Here is a 10,770-nt window from a genome sequence, read left to right on the forward strand (position 1 = left end):
AAAAAAAAAAAAAAAAAATTAGTTATAGGCCAGGCACGGTGGCTCATGCCTGTAATCCCAGCATTGTGGGAGGCTGAGGTGGGTGGGTCACTTGAGGTCATGAGTTTGAGACCAGCCTGTCCAATACAGTATCTCTACTAAAAATACAAAAATTAGCCAGGGATGGCAGTGCATGCCTATAATCCCAGCTACTTGGGAGGCTGAGGCAGGAGAATCCCTTGAACTTAGAAGGTGGAGGTTGCAGTGAGCTGAGATTGTGGGCCACTGCACTCCAGCTTGGGCAACAGAGCAAGACTCTATCTCAAAAAAAAGAAAGAAAAAGTTATCATCCAGGCATGGTGGCTCTCGCCTGTAATCCCAGCACTTTGGGATGCTGAACTGGGTGGATCCCTTGAGCTCAGAAATTTGAGACCAGCCTTGATAAATTCCATCTCTACGAAAAATACAAAAAAAGCTAGACATGGTTGTGCAAGCCTGTTGTCCCAGCTACTCAGGAGGTCAAGGTTGGAGGATCACTTGCGCCCGGAAGGTTGAGGATGTGATGAGCTGAGATTGCGCCACTGCACTCCAGCCTGGTTGATAGTGAGACTCTGTCCCAAAAAATAACTAAATAAAAATAAATGGCCGAGCGCGGTGGCTCATGCCTGTAAGCCCAGCACTTTGGGAGGCCGAGACGAGCGAATTATGAGATGAAGGCATCGAGACTATCCTGACCAACATGGTGAAACCCTGTCACTACTAAAAATACAAAAATTAGCTGGGTGTGATGGCACGCACCTTTAGTTCCAGCTACTTTTGAGGAGGCTGCGGCAGAAGAATCACTTGAACCCAGAGGGCAGAGGTTGCAGTAAGCCGAGATCGTACCACTGCACTCCAGCCTGGTGACAGAGTGAGACTCTCAAATAAATACAGTGGCTCACACCTGTAATTCTAGGACTTTGGAAGGCCAAGGCAGGAGGATTGCTTGAGACCACTGTGGGCAACATGGAGAAACCCCATCTCTACTAAAAATACACGAATTAGCCAGGTATGGTGGCTCCTGCTTGTGGTCCCAGGTACTCGGGAGGCTGAGTGAGGCAGGAAGATTGCTTGAGCACAGGAGGCCAGAGTTGCAGTGAGCCGAGATCCTGCCCCTGCACTCAGCCTGGGAGATCAAGTGAGACCCTGTTAAAAAAGAGAAAAAAGAAAAGAGAAAAGTAAAGAGAAGAAAAGAAAAAAGAAAAACCTACTTAGTAGGGTTGCTGTGCAGGTTACACAAAACAAAAGCATCTTCACCAAGCCTTAGGCCATAGAAAGGTCTTTCGTTTGTTTGTTTGTTTTTTGAGTTGGAGTCTCATTCTTGCCTAGGCTGGAGTGCAGTGGCCTGATCTCTGCTCACTGCAACCTCCATCTCCTGGGTTGAAGTGATTCTCCTGGCTCAACCTCCCAAGTAGCTGGGATTACAGGCCTGCTACCACCCTTGGTCATGGCCTCAAGTGAGCCACACTCGGCCATAGAAAGGTCTTAATAAAGCTGGGCGCAGTAGCTCGCCTGTAATCCCAGCACTTTGGGAGGCCGAGACGAACGGATCACGAGGTCAGGAGATAGAGACCATCTTGGCCAACGTGGTGAAACTCCGTCTCTACTGAAAAAAAAAAAAATTGGCCGGGCATGGTGGCACGCGCCTGTAGTCCCAGCTACTTGGGAGGCTGAGGTCGGAGAATTGCTTAAACCCGGGAGGCAGAGGTTGTAGTGAGCCGAGATCGCGCCACTGCATTCCAGCCTGGCAACAGAGCAATACTCCCTCTCAAAAAAAAAAAACAAAAAATAAAGGACTTAATACGTGTTAATTGCTATTACTGACCCCAGGAACTCTCCGAAGCACTTATCATGCAGGTATCACCTTTTTTTTTTTAGCACTTACATTATGCCTTATGGGAAACAGCAGCTTAGAGTTGTCAGGAAATTCCTCCAGAGTCGCTTACATTTCCAGCAGGGGAGTCAAGACTTGAACCTAGCAACTCACAAGCAGAAAAAGCTTGGCAAACAGGCATGGGTTAGATAATGCTTAGGGCTTGCTCAAGGACTCGTGGCCAGTTACTGATCTATGCAAATCTTCTGATTGCAAATTGATAGGTGGATTGTAACTTGAAAGGTCTGATAAGATGTAAACTTCATAAAACAGGATTTGGGAAGTAAAAGGCGTAGAGTCCTCCAGAGGAGTCGAGAAAGCTAGCTTGGCCTCGATGGTGGATGAGGTGATTCTTTCATTTAGGCGTTATTTTCCTCATCTATGAGTGCGGGAAGGAGAGTTATTGGGGTCTCTAGCGACCTTTCCAACACTGATTTTCAAGGGTGGAAGAATCCTGCTCAGGTAAAGGCCCAAATCCCTTGGCTAAGGTTAATCCTCGGTGGGGCCGCCAATAGGGACGCGTCCCCTTTAAGGCGCCAGCTCGCCAGCGGCGGCGGCCGGAAGTGTTGAAGCCCGGCCTGGCGGCGGCGGTGGCGGTAGCTGCCGTGGCGGCCTCTGCGCATGCTCCGTCGCCCGCCCGCCCTGGCTGCTCGCCGCCCGCCCGCCCGACGGAGACGGTGAGGAGGGGGAGGGGTGGGCGCGCGGGCGCGGGCGCGGGGTGGGGTGGGGGTGGGGACGGGGGGGCGGGCGCGGGGGCCGCGCGGCGGCCGGCGAGGGCGGGCGGGCGCGCAGGGGGCGGGGGGCTGCTGCCTCCGCGGGCGCCTCCCCACGCCCTGTGCGTGCCGCCGCCGCCGCCGGGGAGCGAGCGGACGTCGCGGCGCCGCGGGGGGGTGGGGGGACGCTGCCGCTGGGTCCGCCCGAGCAGCCGGGCCGCCCCCAGCGCAGCCGGCCGTGCTGCCCGGGCTCGGGCCCCAGGCCAGGGCGGCGGGAACCGGCAAGCCCAGCACGGGGGGGGGCCCCGGCGCCCCCGGACCGAGGGGCCCGGAAGTACTCGGTTGAGGGGCCAGGAGTGGCCGGAGTGACTCCGGACTGAGAGGCCGGAGCGCCCAGGACCCCAACGAGGGGTCCAGGGAGCCTGGGGTATCTCCAAAGGCGGGGTCCAGGGAGCACCGGGCCCTTGGATGAGGATCTGGTTAGAGGCCTGGGTCCCGCCCGGTGGGAGGGGGACGATAGGTGAGGGAAGCCCGAATGCCCGCCTGGGAGGAGACCCTCTGGGAGGTTTGGTCGGGGAGCAAAGAGTACGGAGTGGGTTCTTCTGAGGAAAGCAGAGTCCAGCTTCTTCCGAGGGGCGCAGTGGGGGCCTCGGCCATTCAGAACAAGGGGAAAAAAAGGCAGGTTCTTTTCCAAAAGCAGGGAAGGAAGAGGAGCTCCAAGGGGTAGTGAGCAGGCCCAGGTCTCCCTACAGATGAGCGTGTGGTGGGAAGACTCCTAGAGCCTCCTGAAGTATGAAAGAGCAGGGGTCCAAACCTCAGGGGATGGAAGAGACTGGAGTACCTCCTGATGTCTAAGGGGAGAACAGAGTAACCTGCCAGCTCAGGGGATGGAGAAACCTATCTTTTTGAGAGAAGTAGAGATCGTTGAGGGAAGACGCTTAGGGTTTTCCCGCCTTCTGAAATGGCGGGGGAACCGGCCAGGTGTTACCTAATTGAGGGGCAGGATAGATGAAGGCAGTCTCAACCCGAGGGACTTGAAGATGATCCACCAGACATGTGAGCGAAACCTTGACCTAGACAGCAGAGCAAGCACAGCCCTAAATTCTCTTCAAGATAAGAGAAGTCTCAAAACCACTTCCTAGTAGACGCAGATGGGGCCTTGACTGGTGTCTATTCAGGCGAATCAAGACGGGTGTTAGGAAGAGACTGTCAGATATGATTCTAGTCTTGAGGGATTGTCTTCTTCCCCCTTGCCTCTGCTACTAGTTACCAAAGTGCATTTGGGGAACCTTTTCCAATGGTTGTACTGTCTTCTAATTTGAGAGCCTTAAATCAAGGGTGTATATTTAATATCTTAAATGATGATTTTTTTTTGAGGCGGGGGTTCCTGTTTACTTCAGCAAACACATTGAATAGGTAGCTTCTACTCAGCTTCGTTGGGTTTATCGGAGGGGGCGTATTTTGGTCTTGCCCTAAGCCAAAGTCCACTGTACTGTAGCGGGATGACTCTCATAAGAACATCCCATTGCTCCCTCAAACATTCACATAGTAGTCTCCAGTCTGTGACTTAGAACTTCACCTCCTCTGAATACTTCTCTCAATGTTTTTGTGTAATTGACTTGTTGACTAAATTACATCTTGCATTCTGGATCGCTCACTGAATACATGAGAAGAAATAAAGGGGATATCAAGGAGTTTTAGCCTCAAGTAATAAAGTTTTGACTTCGATTTTTTCCCCCCTTATTTTAAACAAAACCATAGTTTAAAGTGGAAATTTCTTATTTCTTTTTCTTTTTGGGAATTTCTTTTTCTTTGTCACCTAGGCGGGAGTGCAGTGAGTGGTGCGATCTCGGCTCACTGCAAACTTGATCCTCTTACCTCAGCCTCCTCAGTGGCTGGGACTACAGGCCCGTGGCACCGAGCCCGCCTAATTTTGTTTGTTTTCGGGCGGGTGCTGTGAGCGGCCTCCTCGGCCTTTCCTCAGCTCGAGTTCTAGACCAGCTTGGGTAACATGGTGAAACCCCATCTCTACAAAAAATAACAAAAATTAGTCAGGTGTGGTGGCGCTGCTGTTGGTCCCAGCTACTCAAGGAGGCGGGAGGATCGCTTGAGCCCCGGAAGTTGAGGTTGCAGTGAGCCGAGAGTGTGCCAGCATTCTCCAGCCTGGGTGGCAGAGTGAGACTTACGTCTCACCAAAAAACTGCACAGTCTACAAAAGTTATAATAGAGTGTGGAATAAAATATTGTGGGCCAATCGCGGTAGCTTAGCATGGCGGCAGATGCCTGTAAACCCACTTACTTGGGAGGCTGAGGCAGGAGAATCGCTTCAACCCGGGAGGCGGAAGTTGCAGTGAACTGAGACCGTGCCGTTGCATTCCAGCCTGGGCAACAAGACCGAAACTCTGTCTCAAAAAAATATTAAATAAATATTTTGGAGTTAGAAAATTTCAGGATATCTCGTACCTATTATTCATTTTTATTTTTTAGCCTCCAGAAAGTGCCAATATTATTATTATTATTATTATTATTTTTAATTTTGAGACAGAGGCTTGCTTTGTTGCCAGGCTGGAGTGCAGTGGTGCAATCTCACCTCACTGTAACCTCCGCCTCCCATGTTCAAGCCATTCTTCTGCGGCAGCCTCCAGAGTAGCTGGAACTACAGGCATGTGCCACCACGCGTGGCTAATTTTGTATTTTTGGTAGAGATGGGGTTTCTCCATATTGCTCAGGCTGGTCTGGAACTCCTGATCTTAAGTGATCCACCCACCTTAGCCTCTTAAAGTGCTAGGATTACAGGTGTGAGCCACTGCACCTGGATGATTCTTTTTTTTTTTTTTTTTTTTTTTTTTTTTATACAATTTTTTTTTTTTTTTTTTTTTTTTTTTTGAGACAGAGTTTCACTCTTGTTACCCAGGCTGGAGTGCAAGGGCGCGATCTCGGCTCACCGCAACCTCCGCCTCCTGGGTTCAGGCAATTCTCCTGCCTCAGCCTCCTGAGTCGCTGGGATTACAGGCATGCGCCACCATGCCCAGCTAATTTTTTGTATTTTTAGTAGAGACGGGGTTTCACCGTGTTGACCAGGGTGGTCTCAATCTCTTGTCCTCGTGATCCACCCGCCTCGGCCTCCCAAAGTGCTGGGATTACAGGCGTGAGCCACCGCGCCTGGCCGATTTTTGTGTTTTTAATAGAGACAGGCTTTCACCGTGTTGGCCAGGATGGTCTCAATCTTTTTACCCTGTGATCTGCCCACCTCAGCCTCCCAAAGTGCTGAGATTACAGGTGTGAGCCACGGTGCCTGGCCAATGTTGTTTCTTTTTAATTACCACTTCCAGTGTCCCTCCCTGCATTCATGACATTTGTTTTTATTCAAACATAGCATCTTGCCACATTTTAGACATTGGATTTTCAGGGCACTCAAAAATGAATTTTTTTCATTTAATTTCTGAGTGGGTCACAAGTAATTTGTTGAGCTTTCTGGTAGCTATATGAGCAGTGATGTGCTTAGTTTCAAGGTGTCTTTTTTGTCTTTGAAAATAACTACAGGCTGGGCACAGTGGCTCATGTCTTTAATCTCAGCACTTTGAGAACCCGAGGTGAGAGGACTGCTTGAGCCCAGGAGTTTGACACCAGGCTAGGCCACATAGCAAGACCTCACATCTACAGAGAAATAAAGAAATTAGGCCGGGTGCGGTGGCCCAAGCCTGTAATCTCAGCACTTTGGGAGGCTGAGGTGAGTGGATCATGAGGTCAGGAGTTCAAGGCCAGCCTGGCCAACATGGTGAAATCCCATCTCTACTAGAAATACAAAATATTAGCCAGGCGTGGTGGTGGGCACCTGTAATCCCAGCTACTTGGGAGGCTGAGACACAAGAATCGCTTGAACTAAGGAGGCAGAAGTTGCAGTGAGCCGAGATGGCGCCACTGCACTCCAGCCTGGGTGACAGAATGAGACTATCTCAAAAAAAATAAAAGCAAGTTTAAATTAAAAAAAAAAGAATTCCAGAGAGAGTTGTATGATTTCACAATGAATACTTTAAAGCCCCTTCATAAAATACTCAAAGGATCAACTCACTCATTTTGCCTCAGGTGTTTTTGTTGCTATAAACAAGAGCTACTTTTCCATTTACACTTAGCTCAGAGATGACCTTGCATTCAGGCAGTGTAGTCTGTAGAGCTGGTTTTGGGTTACTTGCAAGGAATATGGTATTTAGGGTAATAAGTGATACTCAACCCAAACTTGCTTCTCTAAAGAAAGTCAGAATTGTCGTGTCGAATCAGACCCGTGACTTAGAATGACACTGAAAGATGTATTGTGGATGATTATAATTATCCTCTGATAAATTCTCAGAAGGCTAGAGAAGCAGCCAAAACATTCCTCTTGCGTGCTAAGGTATGGTATGGGTAAAGAGTAAAATATGAGTTCCTGTTGAGGAAGATATTAATGAAGAAGTTAGTCAACCACCTATTCAGAATGTTGTAGAGGGGACTTTCCTTAGGGTTGAAAGTTGAAATTAGAAGCATCCTTCTAAATCTGTTTCTTTAGTCATTTAATAATCCATTATTTTGCCTCAGGTATTACACGTTGAGTGTCCCTAATCTGAAAATCTGAAACCTCAAATCTCCAGAATCTGAAACTTTTTGAGCCAACATGATGACATAAGTGAAAAATCCCACAGATTAGTAGTTAATATAGACTCTTTTGTGCACAAAATTATTTTTATTATTATTTGAGACTGAGTTTCGTTCTTGTTGCCCAGGCTGGAGTGCAATGGTGAGATTTCAGCTCACCAAAACCTCCGCCTCCCGGGTTCAAGCAATTCTCCTGCGTCAGCCTCCAAAATAGCTGGGATTACAGGCATGCGCCACTACGCCCGACTAATTTTGTATTTTTAGTAGAGATGGGGTTTCTCCATGTTGGTTAGGCTGGTCTCCAACTCCTGACCTCAGGTGATTTGCCTGCCTTGGCCTCCCAAAGTGCTGGGACTACAGGTGTGAGCAACTGCGCCCAGCCTCATGCACAAAATTATTAAAAATATTGTATAAAATTACCATCAGGCAACTGGGTGCAGTGGCTTATGCCTGTGATCCCAGTACTTTGGGAGGCCAAGGTGGGTGCATCACAGGTCAGGAGTTCAAGACCAGCCTGGCCAAGATGGTGAAACCCCATCTCTGCTATAAGATACAAAAAAATTATCTGTGCATGGTGGCGGGCACCTGTAATCCCAGTTACTCAGGAGGTTGAGGCAGAGAATTGTTTGAACCTGGGAGTCGGAGGTTGTAGTGAGCCAAGATCAGGCCACTGCACTCCAGCCTGGGTGACAGAGGGGGACTCTGTCTCAAAAAAAAAAAAAAAAAAAAAAAAAAATCTATATATGTAAGGTATATATGAAACATAATTCAATTTTGGAATTTGTGTTTAGACTTGGGCCCGTCTCCAGGATATCACATTATATATATGTAAATATGCCAAAATTTAAAAAAAAATCTGAAATTCAAGGCACTCTTGGTGTCAAGCATTTCAGAGAAGGGATGCTTAATCTGTAATTTTTGAAAATTTAAAGCACATATTTTGTAAGTTTAGCTACTTGCTAAAGTATTACATCTTTTAAATTAAATGCGTTATGGTATGGTGCTTGACAGTGAGTGTTACCTCAATAAAGATTAGCTGATTATTATTATTTTTGGGAGATGGAGTTTTGCTTTTATTGCCCTGGCTGGAATGCAATGGCACAATCTTGGCTCACCGCAACCTCTGCCTCCCAGGTTCAAATGATTCTTCTGCCTCAGCCTCCTGAGTAGCTGGGATTACAGGCATGCACCACCATGTCCGGCTAATAGGGTTTCTCCATGTTGGTCAAGCTGGTGTCAAACTTCCAACCTCAGGTCATCTGCCCACCTTGGCCTCCAAAAGTGCTGGGATTACAGGTGTGAGCCACTGCCCAGCTAGCTGATTATTTTAATTCAGCCTATATTCTATGGTTCAAATTTTAAAGATGTTTATTGGTTCAATTATTCTAGGATTATATGGCATTTGAATGCCTCATCATATTTCTTTTTGGCCTTTCTAGACTCAAGTGTTTTGTTTTAGTTCTATTGCTGGTAGCCAGCTGAATCAGTCCATTGATTATCTTTTCTAATTTTATTTTGTTTTATTTTTGAGACAGAATCTCACTCTGTTGCCCAGGCTGGAGTGCAGTGGCGTGATCTAGGCTCACTGCAACCTCCACCTCCTGGGCTTAAGCAGTTCTCTGACTCAGCCCCCCCAGTAGCTGGGATCACAGGTGGCTGCCACCACACCCTGCTAATTTTTGTATTTTTAGTACAGACGGGGTTTTGCCATGTCTTGAACTCCTGACCTTGTGATCCACCCGCCTCAGCCTCCCAAAGTGCTGGAATTACAGGCGTGAGCCACTGCGCCCGACCTTTATTTTATTTTATTTTGCGACAGTCTTTCTCTGACTACAGCTATGCACCAACACACCTGGCTAATTTTTGTATTTTTAGTAGAGATGGGGTTTCACCATCTTGGCCAGACTGGTCTCGAACTCCTTACCTTGTCATCCGCCCGCCTTGGACTCCCAAAGTGTTGGGATTACAGGCGTGAGCCTGTAATTTTTTTTTTTTTTTTTTTTTTTTGAGATGGAGTCTTGCTCTGTTGCCAGGCCAGAGTGCAGTTGTGTGATGGCTCACTTCAACCTCTGCCTCCTGGGTTCAAGCCATTCTCCTGCCTCAGTCTCCCGAGTAGCTGGGACTACAGGCGTGTGCCAACACACCCAGCTAATTTTTGTATTTTTAGTAGAGATGGAGTTTCACCATGTTGGCCAGGATGGTCTCTATCTCTTGACCTCATGATCTGCCTGTCTTGGCCTCCCAAAGTTCTGGGATCACAGGCATGAGCCACCATACCCAGCCTTTTTTTTTTTTGAGACTGAGTTTCTCTTTGTCACCCAGGCCGGAGTGCAGTGGTGAGATCTTGGTTCACTGCAACCTCTTCCTCCTGGGTTCAATGAATTCTCCTGCCTCAGCTTCCTGAGTAGCTGGCATTACATGCACCCACCATCATTTCCTGCTAATTTTTATATTTTTAGTAGAAATGGTGTTTTACCATGTTGGCCAGGGTGGTCTCAAACTCCTGACCTCAAGTGATTTGCCTGCCTTGGTCTCCCAAAGTGCAGGAATTATAGGTATGAGCCACTGTGCCTGTCCCCTTTTCTAGTTTTAAGTCTTCAAGTAGCAGAAGTTTATATTGTGTACTATAATATCTTGCAGTTACTTTTTCTCTGCAGTATCCGATAGTGTCATGTATCTTTTCCTTCTGTAGTTCCTTAAGAGCAGTTACTGTTGCTCCTCATATCCAAGGAATCTAACTCTGCCTTATATGAGGTAGACTCAATATAATATTTGTTGAGCTGGCCATAATGATGAGCCATAAGCTATATAGCTTAGCCTAGCTGCCTAGGCAAATTTATATATCCCCAGATAGGAAGGTAGAAAGTTCTAGAAGTGGCCAGGCATGATGGTTCACACTTGTAATCACAACACTTTGGGAGTCCGATGTGGGATAATAACTGGAAGCCAGAAGTTTAAGACCAGCCTGGGTATTATACGGAGATCCCGTCTCCATCTTTAAATAAATAAATATAAAATAATAAGAAAGCTCTAGAAGTCTTTTAGGGTAAGGCGAGTCTCTAAATTGGACAAAAATGTATTGCATACCTGCTGTGTGTTCAGATTTGTTTATGAAGTTTCAGATAAGCAGTTTTTTTTTTTTTTGTTGTTGTTGTTTTGTTTTTTTTGAGACGGAGTTTCACTCATGTTACCCAGACTGGAGTGCAATGGCGCGATCTCGGCTCACCGCAATCTCCGCCTCCTGGGTTCAGGCAATTCTCCTGCCTCAGCCTCCTGAGTACCTGGGATTACAGGCACGCACCACCATGCCCAGCTAATTTTTTTGTATTTTTAGTAGAGACGGGGTTTCACCATGTTGACCAGGATGGTCTCGATCTCTTGACCTCGTGATCCACCCTCCTCGGCCTCCCAAAGTGCTGGGATTACAGGTGTGAGCCACCACGCCCAGCCCCGGAATGGGATTCTTTATATAGAGTGAACGTTTCTTTTTAGAGGGAATAATTTTTGTTCTCTTTTGATATTGCTCCACGGGCTGTT

General features: G+C 47.6%; 1 protein-coding gene across 1 annotated transcript in view; it reads left to right on the forward strand.

Moving 5' to 3' along the window:
• Positions 1-2,455: 2,455 nt before the first annotated feature.
• GMEB1 (glucocorticoid modulatory element binding protein 1) overlaps positions 2,456-10,770 on the forward strand; it is a 49,901-nt gene continuing 41,586 nt past the window's right edge. Inside the window, exon 1 of the mRNA XM_017534479.2 lies at positions 2,456-2,568. The gene's annotated coding sequence lies outside the window, so the exon portion shown is untranslated. The remainder of the gene's footprint in view (positions 2,569-10,770) is intronic.

The sequence above is a fragment of the Cebus imitator genome, unplaced genomic scaffold, assembly GCF_001604975.1.
Source record: "Cebus imitator isolate Cc_AM_T3 unplaced genomic scaffold, Cebus_imitator-1.0 Scaffold87, whole genome shotgun sequence".
Taxonomy (NCBI): Eukaryota; Metazoa; Chordata; class Mammalia; order Primates; family Cebidae; genus Cebus; species Cebus imitator.